Here is a 17,575-nt window from a genome sequence, read left to right as displayed (position 1 = left end):
AGACATCTGTGAGGTATTAAATTTGAGCAGGTAAGTCCAGTAGCCCCAAAACACACTAAACCCCATCAAAGATTTCAGTGTTTATCGACCAGGACTGGTAGAGGTCAGAGGAGAAACTAAACCACAGCTCATGTCTGCCCTATATTTCACCACCTTTAATAGGAGAAGGAAAGTCTCTCTTAAAAAAAAAAAACACACAGAAACCCCACACATAGAGTCAGAGGGGACATCATGCAAGCACGGATATCAAAATATTGGATCACAGGAAATAGCCAGCTGGCCAACACTGTCCTGGAAAGGCTAATATTTGCATAATACTGAAAAGCATTTTGCCTTTCGGATCCTTCCATGAGAAAAGGCTGAAATATTTGGTGTACACATTTTTCAAGACGAGAACATACCATACATAGTTAAAGTAATGACTAGTGCTCTTAATCCCAGACACAAACGTTTCACTGAAGCTTTTTTTGGTCTGGGTCATGTGATTTATTTGGTTTTCAGTATCTATATATAAAGTCACTTTTTTTTTTTCTTCCTGGTTCATCCTTACCCGTGTTCTAAAACCTGCATGCTTCATGAGCTATTTTGGTTTACCACATGGTTTGGCAATTGGTATTTTTTCCTATGATGTGAAAACAAAATTTCGACTTGGCTGTTGGTGGCCATTATCTGAGATGCAAATCTTCTCACTGAATTGCCAGGGCTCTGTCGAGTGGCTTATTACCCCTTCTGGTGGCCAGACATCCCTGTTACTCAGAGACCTTAAATAGGGGTATTCCAAACCCCCAAAGTGGGAGCTGTTAATCCCTAAGGACCTCCACCTCCTACATGGACAGTCCTTCGGTCTTTGCTGCCAAAAGCCTTGGTTTTGGGTAAAAAGCCTCAGGGCCAGACAGAGCAGGTCTGAGCCCTGTAGACTCTTGATCTACAGAGCTGCCCACCTTCTGGCCCCAAAGCTTTATTTGCTGTGAATAAATTAGTACTAAATACATCTTGAGCCACAGTTGCCCAGTCAGAAAACTGCTCTGCTCAGCCACACACATGACATCATCATCAAATTTAGTTGCAGGAAAATAAAACCAGGATTACCTGCATTTTTAGCACCAGGAGAGGAGGGGGGAAAGAAAAAGGATGGGGCCTCCTTTGGGGCTCAGTTGTTGGGTTTTTCTCTTTTTTTTTTTTATAAATTCTGACCTCCCTTCATTTTTATTTACAGTTAGAGACACTGCTCAAGGTGAGGGGAGACATTTAATGGAGAACAGAAAGACCTTTTGGATGGGAACACATTAAGTGTGGGCTCCCCAGGCCCTCTCTGAGAGACCACATGCAGTTTTCTCCCATGTGCAGACATATGTGGAGAAAAAAAACCTTCAATGCTCTAAGCCCCAGGAGCCCATCGAGGATTGCTCTCCATGGGATTTTTGCCTCCATTTGCCCTCCCACCAGCTCAGAGACCCCTTGGAAGCATCCCTGGAGTGCCCCAGCTCCCCACAGGAGGCAGAGGATGCGTTTGCTGGGACACAATTTGGTGCACTTTGGTGGGGCAGAGCTTTCTGCTTGGAGAAATTCACCTCAGTATTTGCCTGACTTGGCTAAAGTGCAGTTTCTCAGGCTCTGGAGAGGCACATGCACCCGGCCACCAGCTCCCAGAGCTCGCGTGTACTTTCCTGAGCTCGGCTCAGCTGCCAGCCCCGTTGTTCTGCCCCCCACCAAGTCCCTATTGTTCATGTCCCTTGCTGGTGGCATCTGGCTCAGCCAAACTCCTCCTGAGCGGGGGCCCAGGCTTGGTGTGTTGTGATTTTTTTCCAGGAATGGCTCTGAATAATCGTTTTTAAGGGGCCAGTTATAGGAACCGCAGATGGAGTCGATTTGCAAAAAGAGGGTGTTGGGGTGGAGGGTCAGTAAACCAGGAATTCTGGTGGCATGGCAAGATGGGAGCCTGGAAACTGAGAGTCCAAGTTGCCATATTTGCTCTGAAAACTTGCAGACAGAACCCTTCTTTTTCAGTTTCTCACATCTAGCAGGTGTTGCCCCACTGATCACAAGGTGGGGAGAGGTAGTAAAGAGAAAGAGGAGCCATCAGCCCCCTTTGCTGCCGCTCAGCAAAATTCTTGCATCAGCAAGACCTAAACTTCTCCTTAGGTGCTAGGCAGTACTGGGGCCTCATTTTGGGGAGATGTCATTCCCAGAGCAGAGGGAAATGGTCTGTCGCTCAGGGCTCCCATCCTGCTGACAAGCACCGCAGCTTGCGGTGCGTCGGAACAGCATGGGAGCACATTTGTTTCCATCGGGAACTGCACTGGATCAGCCTTCGGCATCCTGTTTATGTTAAAAACATTGGCTTCCTTTTTTTTTTTTTTTACAGGGAAGCTGGGAGCACGGTGCAGCTGGGGTTTCTACTGAAGTGTCACCAATCAAGTCACTTTTCAGAAGGGTGATCAGGGAGGTTCCCGAGAGAAGTATCCCTGGTTTCCAAGCTGATCTCCTGGCAAGCAGATATTGGGCAAAGCACGGCACCTCTTCAACCACCCTGAGATACCTTCTGCTCACATGCCTTTCCCACGTCCTCACTGGCATGGCCAGGGAACAGCCTGCATTTTTCATGTCCCCGGTGTGTTTTAGGGAGAAGGGGATGGGGCGAGGCCCGGCCTGTTGTAATTACAGCAGCACCACTCGGACCCCATGGCAACACGACTGTTTGTTTCCCTGCTGCACAAATGAGAAGGACAGCATCCCCACCCTGCAAAGCTCTCTGGGAGCTGTGCTGCTCAGAGGAGAGGGGATCATGTGGTGGGGCTTTGCTGTAGGTCCAGAGGAGAGATTTAGTAGCCCCACATGCAGGGTCAGATGAGTGCCCTTGGCCTAGGCAGGTCCCAGGGCTGTTCCAGCACACACAGCCTGATCCATGGGACAGCATTCTACTGATTCCCCTTGGAGAGTGATTTCCATAGCTGTGCACTGCTAAGGCATCTGCAGCCCTGCCCATGCAGAAGAAGCTCTCCAGGGCTGTACCAGGAGCATTTTGTTCGCTCCAGACAGGTAAAAACAAAGCACTTTGGCTCTCACCCACCAGAGTCAGGCCCCAGGGTGATTTGTTGACCCAGGGTTCCCTCCTCCTCTGCAAGTAGAGCACAAAGGAGGAGCAGAGAGTGACACTACACTCAACCACCAAGGTATGGCCAAAAAAATCACTCTGAGGCAGATATAACTGCAGTGGCAGACCGAGATCAGCCTCCACCCTGATATGGGGTCAGAACTGGTCCCTTAGATCTGGACATCACAACCCAGAGAGAGGGTCTCTTTTTTTAAGACCCCCTTTCAAAAAAGCACCTATTTTCCCATGGATGGTGAAATCCCTCTGAAATAACAGCCCTGCTAAACGCTGCAGTCCCATCCCAGCAGAGAAGTTTTACCTTTTTCCTAATGTTTGCCTACAGCCACAGAGCTCCAAAACCCTGGCCAGCTCAGTAATACTGGCCTGGCTCCTTAATCATACATAAACCATTTGAACACACAACAAATAAATAGACACGTTCTGTGCTCCTCCAGGAGGGCTTAGCACCTTTACAAAGGGATTTCTTTGATACTTAAGCAATAATAGATTGGCTTTCATTTTGTTAAGACCTTCCTTATATCAACATATCTCTTCAAGTACTACACTTCCTTTTATGAAACGCTGGAATTCTTTCATGTTGAAAACGCTTTTACAGCCAAGTCCTCAGTTGTGCTGGCATTTCTCGTGTCTTGAACTCCAAACTGGCTAACCGCAGTCTCAGAATTCCCAAAGGAAATAATGAAAATTCCTAAAATCCTTGGCAAGGAAACAGTTGAAATTTTAAATTGAGTTAATCGTTTTAGCGAAAATGCTCGTAATAAAATAAATATGGGGAGCTGGGGTGAGGAGGGGGAAAATCTGCCTCAGAAATGAGCATCAGAGGGGAAAAAAAGAGAAAGGGAGAGAAGCCTTCTCTGCTCCTTTACAGTATTTTGTGATAGGGACAGCTGCAAACTCCTGCTGAAAGGAGGGCTTTGGTGGGCAGGTGTGCTGGTGCTGTGGTGAAAGTGATGTGCTTGAGAGCCCACTTAATGCTTCAAGATCACTCTGGTCCTAAAGATTTGTCATGAGTGAAGCCAAGTGTCTTCAGTGACTGTGAAAAGGTTTCTGAGGACAGAAACCTGGTCTCTGGGACTGCACTTCTGTGACACCAGGAAGATTTAATTAAATTTCTAAGTCCACTAAGCAACACGGGTCCTTTTTTTCTCCCTTTTTTTTTTTAATTAAATCTGAAAGACTCTATTTATAGCTGTTCAAATATGCAGGAGAACAAAACACACCATGATTTTTGCCTCTTCCTTTCTTTTAAGCTAATACAATACATGGCTACAAGAACACTCAATTATCAGATCTCTGCAAATAAATTCCAGATGACAGGTTGTTTATGGAGACACTTCACTGTATTTTCCCTCCCTACCCTTTGTAGGTGAGCCAGTCCAGTGAAAATGTGAAAGAGCAGCAGCAACAGCAACATCCAGGTGATGCACTGCCAAGAGAAGGACATGGTGACTAGGATCTGTTCCATACCCTGAGCAGCTGTTGTTTCACAGCTTTCCCCAGGAATGAGCTGAAAGCTTTTCAAGGCATTGCTTGATTATTTGGTCTTTTGTAGCCACCAGGAGCTTGACATGACCTGGCCATGTGCACTTGCAGACCAGAAAGCCAGCAGTGTCCTGGGCTCACCCCCACAGTGTGGGCAGCAAGCAAAGCTGCCTCCAGCTCTGGTGTCCCCAGCATGGGAAGATTGTGGAGATGTTGGAGCAAGTCCAGAGGAGGTCACAGAGATGTTCTGAGGGCTGGAGCACCTCTACTCTGGAGCCAGACTGGGAGAGCTGGGGTAGTTCAGCCTGGAGTAGAGAAGGCTCCAGGGAGACCTGAGAGCCCCTTCCAGGGCCTAAAGGGGCTCCAGGAGAGCTGGAGAGGGCCTGGGGACAAGGGCCTGGAGGGACAGGACACAGGGAATGGCTTCCCACTGCCAGAGGGGAGGGTTAGATGGGATATTGGGAAGAAATTGTTGGCTGTGAGGGTGGTGAGGTCCTGGCTCAGGTTACCCAGAGAAGCTGTGGCTGTCCCATCTCTGGATGTGTCCAAGATCGGACAAGGCTTGGAGCAATCTGGTCTAGTGGGAGGTCTCCCTGCCCATGGCAGCAGGGTCTTCATGGTCCCTTCCAACCCAAACCATCCTGTGAAGGGTTTTCCTATAAGTCCTTCCCACTTGTGCAGTGCTGTCCTGTCCTGCAGGAGAGATCATGACAGACTTTTCCCCAGGAATGCAACACCGACAGCACTTGGTCAAACCAAAAACTCCTTTAGTCTGCGACTGTGACTCCAGCCATGGCCAGTCCTGGACTTAGGCCACAGGAAAGGACTGCAGTAATTACACCTGGAACTAGCAATAGAGCAACTATTATGGATTCTGCTTTGCAATAGATCTCAACACTTTCTCCAGAGAAACATCCTTGCCCATTTCCAATGAGGCTTCAAAGCACGTTGTTATCAACTTTGGCACGTGGGGACACCAGCCTCAAACAACCCAACAAACATGGAGTGCTAGGCCCAGGTGCTGCAGCAGCTGGACTTGCCTCCTCCTGTAAAGTCTGTCTTGCACACACCAAGAATCATGGAGAAGGAGAGAGGTTGCTGCTCACGGGACCCCAGAAATATTTATTTGGGAAACTGCCCTTGTTTCCCTCAGAGAGGGAGTTCACCAGTCACCCATAGGAAAGGAGTAATAGCTGGAGAAAGAGTTGGGATGTTTTCAAAAATAAACAATCTTTTCTAAATTAAAACAAAAAACAAAAAAAAAAAAGAAAAAAAGAAAAAAGAAAAAGAAAAGAAAGAACAGAAAGAAACAGCTCTAAAGCATGTGATGCTAAGGGGAGGTCAGGAAAACAGAGCCAGCAGGGGTAACAAGTCAGATAAGATCACACTACCAGTGAAAGGACTTGCAAAAGGAAATGGATAGCGTTCTAAACCTCAATTAATTTAATCTAGTGCTTCACTGAAAACAAATTATGATCTCAGATAAAGCACAACTCTGGCGAAACAAAGAACAAAGCTCTTGCAGCCATGATTTACAGTTCAAAGATATTTTGTTTATTTCCTCTTCATCAGAGATCTTCACTTCCCCTAGAGAGCATATGAATAATTAAAGGTGGTTTCTTATGATGTGTTTGCTTTGCTCAGTGTTGCCAGCCCAAGGACTGATAGGGGAACAATGGTGAGCTATTAGACTTGCTGGTTGCATGTTGCCTTCTGTAAATAAACCACAAGACTAAATGGTTTCCCTGCAGTAATAGCAATCAGACTGCTTTGTTTAAATCAGGAATCTAAATAAGGGCATATGAAGACTTGTGTGGTTTGTAAAATTGAGTTATCTTTGAGGAGCAAGTGAGGAGGGCCAAGCTGTCAGAGCAGCTTTGGCTTCTGAGGAAACACCTGCAAGGTTTTGGGGAAAGGATCCCCTCCCACCAGAAAGGTCCAGCCAAGCTCTGTAGGCAAAACTTGGACAAGGGCAATAAGGCAGAGCTGTCCTGCCCCAAAAAGGAGTGAAACTCATTGATTACACACGAGGCCAAACCTACATGAAGCACAGAGACAGCACAAGCCCAGCTCCTTCACCCACATCACCCAGACTCAAGGGCAAGTGTGGGCTTTGCAAGCCATGCTGGCATCTTCTGTGAGAAGAGGAACAGTCTGAGAACAATTCATCCAGCCTCAACATGCATTTAATACCGGAATGAGTTGGATTTCAGAGGTGCCAATTTCAGAGTTGCAAATCTCTCCCTTCTAGCTCTAAAGGATGCATCATTACCTTAGACTTGATTCCTGCCTTGGGGCCTTTGGTGAAGGGAGGTGATTCCAGCTGAGCTCAGGGTACACCTGGCACTGTGGGCAGAAGGCACATTCAAGCCATGTTTAGGATTTTGAAATCCCTTTGGCATACAGACTGTAGAGCCAGGAGATACTGGCCAAAAAACCACCATCCTGGAGATGACCTGCTCTGCATGGCCTGAGGAAGAGTGACTGTATACTGATATATACTAATTTTTTTTGACATGTGAGGACAGAGAAACAGACAGAACAAGAGAAATCCCTAACTGAAAGTCACAAAATCAAAGAATCATAGCATGTCCTGAGCTGGAAGGGACCCACAAGATCATAGAGTACAAGCTCTGGCTCTGCACAGGGCAACTCCAGGTCATCCCCCTGCATGGAACCAACTGCCCTTATCAGCAGTTTAACCCTGAAAATGAGGGAAAGTGAGGAGGTTACCTCTTTATCTGTGCATGGAGACAAAATAGGGTATCCAAAGAGGCAAGCTGGAGTGCAGAGGAGCACTGGCTGGTGCTGGATGCTGGCAGGGACCCCGTGTCAGACTGACTGCACGCAGGGATTGCAGTAAGCACAGAGCAGAGATGATCCAGAACCAACATCCCCAGGGACCGGGGAAAGAAAGTGTCTTCATTGTACCATTCCTAAGACATGCTGGGCACCTCACAAAACATGTGGTCAACATCCTGGATGGAGCAAATCCCAAGCGCTGGTGGGGTCCAGCTGAGAAGCACGTGGGCTGCTGCTGACAGGACAGGACAGCATTGCTGGAGGCCAGAGGAGGACAATGGCAGGACACTGAGCATCTTGAGGGCTGCCAGCCCTCAGGGGGAGGGCCTGCCTTCGGGTTGTTGGTTTCCAGTGTGCCTGGTGTAAGAGAGTTTGGGCCCTGCTCCTGGAATGGGGTCCCCGAGGAGCAACCACAATTGAAGGGAGAATAATGAAAGCTCTGGTCCTAATGAAAGTCACCCACTCTCCCAAGGAGGCTCTGTTCCAGGACCTCTGGTTTAACCCAAATTGACACCAACTTGGCGAAAGCCCCCAGCTGCACATTCCTTCCATACAGTTTTACAAGCTGCAAATGCAAAACCACAAACCAAACTGGGAAGAAAAAAAAAAGGGAGCTTGAACCCTGCAGAGTCCCCCCATCTTCCCTCCTGTCCTGGTTTCTGATCATCATATCCCTGTTTCCCATATTTTCCTCCTTAGCTTCTTACCTTTTAAAGCCCTCAGCCTCCCAGTAGCACCAACTTAGCTCCTTGCTGAGTGACAGGGTGTCCTGTCTCTGCATCAGGAGCAGGAATCAACTTCCAAAATCCAGATCATTCCTGGACAGGTTAGACGATCTTCCTGGTGGCAGGCTTTAGGTGATGAGCTGGGATGTCTCTGACCCCACTGGCAACAGTCATAGCTGCTTAAAAAAAACCCTAAACAACAAATAAATCCCAGCAACAAATGCAAAACACTTCTTGGACAAGGAGAACACTGACCAGTTGGTCAGGGCTGCTGAAACTTCATCTGTGGAACTATGTGCTCATGGAACACTCCATCACTGAACGGTGAAATGGCTCACACGGTTTTTTAAGCAGAAAGAACAGGGATTAACTGCCTTCCCAGGCCAAGCCAACCTCTGAAGCACCAACCAGATGTTAAGCAGGTTGATTCCCACCCTGGAGGTTCCTGAACTGATGACATGACTACAACTGGCTGCTCCTCCACAGCCTCTGAGATGTGTGCCAACCTCTGCTGGAATCAACGCTGTCACCAGCCTTTGCCAACGGGAGCTGGATCAGCAGATGTGGCACTTGGGGACATGGTTTAGTGGGACTGTTAGGTTAATGGCTGGACTCGATGATCTTAAATGTCATTTCCAACCTAAACTATTCCACGATTTTACAGACACTTTCCAAGACCAGTGCCACACACGCATTTTTCCTCTAAGAGGCAACTCTTGTGTCATCCAGTTCAACCACACGTTGGAAACAGGACGTTGAATTTCACACGGTTGCCTCTGTACTGAGCTGAGGGAGCAACAAACTTGATCAATCCTCTTCTCTCCCGCTTCTCCATCCAGACCTGATCTTCCAGGGAAGAAGCTGGAATCAGGAAGATTCCAATGGCTCTACTCCTTGCTCAGCTGGGAGCTGGCTGGAGAGCTGCCCCCATCCACCAGTGTCTCCCAGTCTCTGGGAAGTCTGTCATACAGCCAGGGCTGTCACAACAAGGTAAGGCATGCACAGGCACGTGCACATCTGAAGTTCCTGGGCTGATCTGAGCCACTCCATCACAGTCCCAACAGACATCCACTCTACTTTTAGCCATATGGATGGAGGTGATTCCTCCTCCCCCTTTTTAGGTGAAAGTCACAAGAGCAGCCAAGAAATCGCAGGGGAGAGGGAATCAGCACTGGTGTCAAGGGCTGGGAGCAGGTTGTTTTGGTTTGCTTTTATTTTGGTTCTTCTCACTCTGCTTCCAGCGTGGCTTTTTTTTTTTTCCTTTTGTTATCTTCTGCTGCCAACTTTATCTGGATATTGCCCCATCATACACCAGACTCTGAGGGTGCTCTGGCATATTCAGCAGTAGCTACAAGAGAGAGAGCAGAAAGTTAACACTGCAGGAGACCTTGCCCAGGAACGTGCTCCAGTTTATTAATACCAGGCAGCTCACAATGGAAAGTGCAGTGCACCTACTGGGTCTTCTCATGCTACTTTTGGAAGGATTAAAGCGCCCTAGGACAGCAGCTGCTCTCTGAAGATGTGTTTGCATGCCAGCAGTGCTAATGCATAGAATAAACTAGATTTTTCCAATTGCTAATGATTTTAATCTTTTCCGTCTGTTTCTGAAGGGGCCGACAGAAAACAGAGTTGGCTGGTGGTGTTTCCTTTCCTTTTTCGGTGCATTTTCTGGAATGCTGATCACATGCAAACTCGGGGTTCACCTTCCACCCGAGGATGGCCACGGGGTTATTGCACTTCCATGGGTGTTGCTTTGCACAGTGTGTCCCACGGCCACGCTGAAGGGAAGATGTTCTCAGCACCTTGCTCTGCCGTCACATCACACCATCCCTCAGCATTTGTTTCCTTCTTTCAACTTTTGCCTGGAAGCCATTCCCGGAATTTGTCCCCTGAAGCAAGGGACAAACTTTGCTCTCCAAAGCAGCTGCTCCACAGAGGCCAAGCCATGGATGTGTCTGCCTGTCCTTTCGTAGAGCCAGCCTTGAAAGCCACAGTGCAGCTCATGCACTGGACAGCCTTCCATTTATTGTTTTTTCCTTAGAACACATATAAATGTGTTCAGCAGTTGGAATTCATCTCCTCCTTGAAGGCCAAACCTGAATCCTTTGCAACTGAGGCAAAGTACTTCTATGATATGAATTCTTTTCATTACAGGCACCTCCTGCCAGGTTAACTGGATGTCTCTTACTGATCTAAACAGTCCTGGAATAAGGACCTTTCTGCTTTTCAAGGGATGCTGTTTCATCCTGAATTTTGCAAACGGGATGCAGGATTTTCTGTGTCTTCACCACACAAGTGACACACCTGGTCACCTTCACACTGTGGCAGTGAGGGAGGGGAAGGCAGGAATCCAGTACAGGGCCCCTAAATAGATACTGCCCAACCCGTCACCCAGGACACTGAGGGCATGGGCAGATCCTTCTGAATGAAGAGCACCACTTTCCCCATCTCAGCTCCTGGGAGCCTGTGCATGTGTCCACAATTACAGAGCATGGTCCAGGATGGATTCATGGGGATAATGGGGTAACAGATGTGCAGGATCCTCCCTCTGTTACCTTTGCTCCCTGCAGCAGCTAGCTCCCAGTATTTGTCCACACCCTTGACAGGACAAGGGGGAATGGCTTTAAACTGGAAGATCAGTTTGGTTTAGATTGGATATTAGGAAGAAATTCTTACCTGTGAGGGTGGTGAGGCCCTGGCACAGGTTGCCCAGAGAAGCTGTGGCTGCCCCATCCCTGGGAGTGTTCGAGGCCAGGTTGGATGGGGCTTGGAGAAACCTGGGACTCGGAGCAACCTGGGATAGTGGGAGGTGTCCCTGCCCATGACAGGGAGGCTGGTAATAGATGTTTTTTAACGTCCCTTCCAACCCAAACCGTTCTGGGATTCTGTGATGCTGGACACATCTGGGCCTGGCTGTAACCCCAGCAACACGTGTACACCGAGTTCACATGTGCTCAACAGCAGTGACTCAAATCAAAAGGCTACAGATCAACCCACTCTTCTTTCTCCTCTTTCCTGCTCCCACCCCCACTGCCAGTCAGTGTGCAGAGCACAAATCTTCCATTTTTCCCCTTCAAAGCGAAACATTCTGTATCTTATTTATTTTGAAAACAATTTATAAGGGCAATAATAACATCCTTTGGCTTCTTGCCTCCACAGCCCCAGGCGCTCTATATGCCTCGTTACGAGGAGCAGCACACACTCTGCCATGTGCTGACTTATATAGGCAACTCACTGTACGCTCATTAAAATTCTGTAGGTATTGGCTGATACGAACGAAGCAGGAAGCGCCGCGTCGCTGCCGAGCGCAGGAAAAAATCACTGCAAGAGCAGGTCGTGTGGTTCAGGAGCGCGGTTCAGCATCCTGGAAATCTGAAAACCTCTTGTGGTTCCGGCATCCCACGCACAGCCCCGTGCCGTTCCTGGACGCAGGAGGTGGCGACGCGGCCGGCTACGCCAGGAGGCAGTCGTCTGACGCGGATCCGCGCTGGGAGGTAGCTGCAAAAAAAAAAAAAAAAAAAAAAGAAAGAAAGAAAGAAAAAAAATAGATTATGCTTGCCTTTTGTAGAAGGAGATAAATAACACGAAAAATCAAAGTGGCCGTGACAGAAAACTTGGGAGAGAAAAACCAAGCCTTGGAAACCCCGGGCTCTGGTTGGAAGAGTAATGCGCCTCAAAATGGCGAAGAAGAGGAAAAATGTGCAGAATGTCCTTGCATTGTGTAAAGAGTAATTGCACTGGAAGGGAGTTACGAACTAAGCAAACATGACTTCCAGTTTGATCCATATTAAGATTTATTGACCCTGAAAGTCAATATTCTCTGCACCAGGGCCAAGGTTAACATTGAGTTTGAGGCCAATGGGAAAGCTGTAATGAAGTGCTGGTTAAGAGGCCCTTACAAAACTATCTGGTTTTCCAGGAGGGGTTGGAAGTCTTTACACATGATCAGCCCCATCTTCCCCTACATTTCAAAGGCATCCAAATCTGCCAGGTTCTCTGCCAAATCCCAGCCACATTAGCTCTGTGCCAAACTGATAAACCCTTTGGACAGCTTTTCCTGCAGAAGCATAAACCACCTCTATGCTACAATCACCCTGATGCTTTGATCATGGTCGGGACCCGCTCGTCTCAGTCCAGTGTAAACACAGATGGAAGGAAAAGTCGACCAGCCGATGACAAGCTAAGAACACATTTGATGAAGCTGTATGAAAAAGCAATATTAGTGAACTTCTGTCCTTTGACAACTCCTGCATTAGGGAAGAGCAAGCTCACACCACCACACAGAAATCTGCAAGGTTGTGAAAGTAGAAAATACTTCTTTGGAGTCAATAAAGACATGACAGTTCATTTATAGGGAAAGAACCCACCCTGCCCTCTCACACCCTAGCCTTTGCAATTTCACAATTTCCTTTGAAATTCACTGTGAGATGTTAGATGGACAGACAGCAGACAGTCTCTGTATATTGGAAATAAAGTTGTTGTCTGAAGTCTGCTCTGAAGCATGACATTATACTTCAGAATATCTGTGCCTGCAAAAACCCAGACTTCCAAGGTTGGTTTGGGCACTTGCCTAAAACTTTACTGCACCTGCAGAAAGGCTTGTGTCCCAGACATGATCTATTTTCCTCAGTTTTACCAATTAGGCCAGTAAATGACACCAACTGTCCCAGAGAACCTTCACGGCCCTAATACTGATCTGCCAAATCCTCAGCAAGAGTTGGAGGGGCAGAGCTGGAGAGGAGACTGTGGTCGTTATGAACCTGGTGACAGTACAATCCAGCCGAGCTCACCATAAATTGTATGAATATTTTTGGAGACTATACAAGACCACAACCCTGACAGGGAACATGGATTGCTTTGGAGCACAGAGGGAAAGCAGCACAGCATTTGTTTCAGCCCAATTACAGAGGAACAGCTTACTTTTGAAACTACTTTGAATAAAGTCGCAATGATTTCCCCAGGACTTTGCTGGGCTTGTACATTTTAATGTCTTTCTCCAGCTGCTTGCTTTCTCCCTGTGTTCATTAAGACATTTGGTTTTGTTATAAGGTCTGGACAAGAGAAAAATAGCTGTATGTAAATTTAAACAGACCATTGAAATAAAGAGCACCGTGTACTGGCACAGAAGAATTCTTAGTGTTATTCATATGTTTCTAGGTCCAGCAAGGCTGTTGTTATGCACAAACAGCATCTCAAGCCCAGCTTTTACCATCACAGCCTTGTTCATCCGTGCTTCATTTTTCCTTCCTTTCTTTGGATCAGAACTCGCAAAACACAATTGTCTTCTGGAGGAGGGAGGATCTTGAGAAAATTGGTCCCTGATGACCTCTTTTGGCTCTCCAGACTGTTAAACACCTCCCTCTGACCCTCTGCAGTTGTGCTTTGCCCTGTGGCAGCATCTTCTTTAATAACCTAAAATAGGAGGCAACTCAGCAGGTTCTAAGGGGTGTTTCCCAGCTGCTTTATTATGTCAGAATTAGACATGACAGTGGAGAGAAAGACAGATAGATGGGAAATATGTCATCAAATGGGAGCCTAACCCCTTACCAGTAACACAAGGGTGCAAGCCACATTCCCAGACCACTGGGCAAGCCAGGTCTAAGGGAAAGGAGACTTACTGCCTGCAATTCAATGACAGCTACAAATACATCCCCAGCACCAGGACGTAGCCCTTCCTCAAAACACAATCAGTAAGAAACCGGCTCTCAACCTAAACCTTTATTTGGCTGTGTGCTACAGTTACCACATAACTTGGCTTCGTGGGCATGGCCCTACATGGACTAGGAGAGCGCTCAGGGAACGGGGAGCTGAGCTGGCAACGCCATTTTCCCACACTTTCTTACAGGATCAATTTTCTTCTCCCAAATGACAAACGGAAAACAGAAGAAGAAGAAGAAAGCTGTTGCCATTCACAAGCTCCTGGAGTGTATTAAAGATGACATGGGCACAGCAATTTTTTTTCTGGCAATACAAGATGCAGCCTTTTGCATTTCTGCACAAAAACATGTTTTGTCCCTAAAAGATGTCACTATTCATTTTGCGCAAATTAATCACACATTCCCACCCAAACCTTTCATTAGCACTCGGGTAGTTGAGCCACTTAAACCTTGCAAAGAAGGTTTTGAGACCCATCATCAGCGAACATCACCCCCTTGAGAGCAGAGAAACAGCACAGGCAGCAGCTGTGAGGTTTGAGAGAGAGACGAAGCTCCAGCTTTCAGCTTGGAGAGTTTATACCTTTAAGAGGCACAAAACAACAAAAAAAAAGAAACCCAATCCTTGAGATGAGTCACTCAAAAGTGTGCCCGTTTTTCTCCTCGCAGGCCTGAGCAGCCTCACACAAAGCCCCTCGGGGCACAGGCTCCTCATTTGGCAGAGCTCAGCCAGAAGCGGGGCCGGAGAATACCTTTACGCTGGAGAATTTGGCTTGTAACAAGGCTTTTCAGGAACATGGCAATTGCCCACGTGAACGCATGGCTTCCTGCATTAATATGCTAAAGAGACAAGACAAGCATCTTTAGCTACAGCTGAGGACTAATTAAGACTGCTCTTTTACAAATATTGCATGGTTCGTTCCATTCTTCCCCGATTAAGAACAAAAGAAGAAAAGAAGTCATTTATTGTCATGAGTCACTTCAGATACAATGGAAGGAATTCCAACAGATGACTGAGACAAAACAAAAGCTGACATTATGAAAGCCATGTCTAAACACTAATTTAAACTGTCAACTTGCTAGTGAGGAAGGTTCATGACAGAGGGAGAATTAAAACTTAAAAGAGCACATAAATCATTGAAGAGATTAGCAGCGTGTGATGGGGCCAAAGTACTCCGTGCTGGAAACTGGCTGAATGGTAGCAGCTCCCTCTCAATTTGGGGGTGAATGCCGTGTTTTGCCAACAGTCCTGGACTAAAATGAGTAATTTCGGGCCGCGTTCCCAGAAGTGGGAGCTGTGTGAGTCAGTGGCCTTACTCCCATTTCCAGCAGGTGAGGATTAGACCCTTTGTGTCCTGAACAGCATCTGAGCATTAGATAAAATCTCGCCTGAGCTTTCCTCAGACTTATCAGAAGTGCTTAACTTCAGAAGGAGCCAAAAAATGGCTTTGGGTCACATCCAGAGCCACTGTAAATGGTCATGGCTGATTCCCACAATCTGGCTGGACCATTCAAGAACCCTTCCCTTTCACCAGCACCACAGTATCTCCTCTCTTCTGGTTTACAGGGAACATATCTTGAGCTAGTGCCTGTTAATTCTCTGCAGACCTGCTTTCCACCAGCAGAAACCTCGCTCATCTCCACTGTAAAAAAGGAACATGGCACCTAAAGATGCACCGTGTGCTGCAGGGTTTCACTTGTGGTTTTGTTTGTTTTTTTTCATATGCATTAAAACACTTTCCTACAAAAGAAAGATTTTTCAAGCAAGCATGTCCTTTTTTTTTTTTTCAGCCCAGCTGGCTTTTCAAACAGGTACACGGCCTCCAGCTCTACAGCCCATGTTATTTTGTGTAAGTCTTGCAGGGACAGTGACACAGAGTTCTGCAAAATGATTGAGTGTTGGGATTATGTCATCTAAAATCTGTGTCTTTATCTGCTTATTCCCATTGTTGCTGATACTCTCCAAACAGAGAAACCATTATAGATTACCAAGGTGGAACCATCCATATTGATGGATTTAAGAAGATTTAGCTCCTGTCTTAGCTATTTCAAAATCCAGGTGAGCCTAAAATCCACACAAGCAAAAGCTCTATCTTTTCTTCAATTCATCGTGGAGGTTTCTTTCCTATTTCCTTCCCAGACCAGAAAGCCAGCAGTAAACTCATACCCGAGTTTAGCTTAGTCAAAAGTAAAAGGCCAGGATGTATTTGATTTGTTGCTGAAGAAGACTTCCAAAAATGCTATTATTTACACATTTGAGGGCATTTTATCCATTGCTGTGGGAACTGGTGGGCAATGCTGTGTCTCCTGGACACCAGCAATGAAGAAGACCCTTGTCCTACGCTACCACTCTTCCAAGGATGGGGATATTGGTCTGGACACATCACAGGCTTTCTTTAACTGTCTAAGTATCAGTCTAAAGTTGATGTGGAGACTGTGCTGGGAAGGTCCAGGCCTTCCCATCCTAGAAGTGCTGCTGGAATTAGATCACTCTTAGCTTTGGCTCCAATTCAGGCAGAAGTTCAGAGAGTCAATTATAAAATAAATAATAAGAGGGAAAGTAAGTGAGATGCAGAGCCCTTTGACTTAGAGGGATGAAATCACTGTGGAAGTTGAGGAGGGATTTGCTGTGAGTTTAGGAGCAATCAGGATCCTTTCCAGCATCCTTGTGTTTCACTTAGCTGGTTGCAGATGAACAGATTTTTTTCTTCCCGTCCTTGTCACGGAAATCGCTACAGATTTTACTGAATTATTGTTGTCTACTTGTGTTATGATAGTCATTGGGCCAGTTGTGATGGGCACTGCAGAAGGGATGAACAGGAGGACTCACCTTGTTCAGTCAAGAGGTGACAGAAGACAACAGGTAAATAGTAGGATGACACTGGACACAGGACAAAAGGAGAGGTTTAAAGAGAATTAGACAATAACTTTTTTAAGCTATGGAGAGCTTCTTATGAAGACCAGAGGAGAAAGTATTGCAAAAACCAAGACAAAAAAGTGAGATGGTGGATGACAGCTTTAGCTGTGGGAATGGTAGAATTCCACTGTGTTAGAGATGTTCTGCAGGAAGCCTACAAGAATTGACCATGCCTTGGATGAAAGGGCAAAGAGATTATCAAGATAAAGATGATGCACAATATGGACAGGAGTAGAAGCAGTACTGGCTATGATATCCTCAGCATTCAACAGAGAAAGACGTGGAGAAACATGGAAAGAAAGATGAAGACATGTTGGTTTAGTCATGTTGAGCAGTGGAGGAGTGAGATCTCTGAGCCATTCTTGGAGTAGAGAACAAGACTGGAATGTTAAGCAGCAGAGAGATGCCAGCTGGATTTTTGTAGAGTGGTAGAAATGGAAAAGGGGAAGGTCCCATGTGAAAGTCAAAGTCGGACAAACTGAAGGCAAGCTTGCAGGATTAAGAGAAGAGATAGAAGCAGAGAGAAACATGAAAGACAAGGTTTCATGATGAATAACATCACTTTCTCTCCGAAATGTGCCGGTCTGGTCAAGGGAGAGGAAAATGGGAGCATGGGGCTTGCTCCAAAAATCTCCCCTGCATGTAGATATGAGGGTCATCTAAGTAAGTCATATGCAGGTCCACCAAGTACTGGGTCTGGCTGGTGCTTTCGAAGCAATGAGCTCCTCTGTCTGTCCAAACACAAACTGGGCAAAGGTAAACCACCCAGTAAGGGTCGTGCTTTTTGCACTTTGGTTACCATTCCATAGAACCTCCAGTGGAAAAGATGAAGCTCGATGGGAGCCCACTGATGCTGATATCTCATTCTGCAACATCACTT

Source organism: Lepidothrix coronata, unplaced genomic scaffold, assembly GCF_001604755.1.
Source record: "Lepidothrix coronata isolate B3197 unplaced genomic scaffold, Lepidothrix_coronata-1.0 Scaffold284, whole genome shotgun sequence".
Classification (NCBI taxonomy): domain Eukaryota; kingdom Metazoa; phylum Chordata; class Aves; order Passeriformes; family Pipridae; genus Lepidothrix; species Lepidothrix coronata.
Note: the sequence above shows the minus strand (reverse complement) of the source record.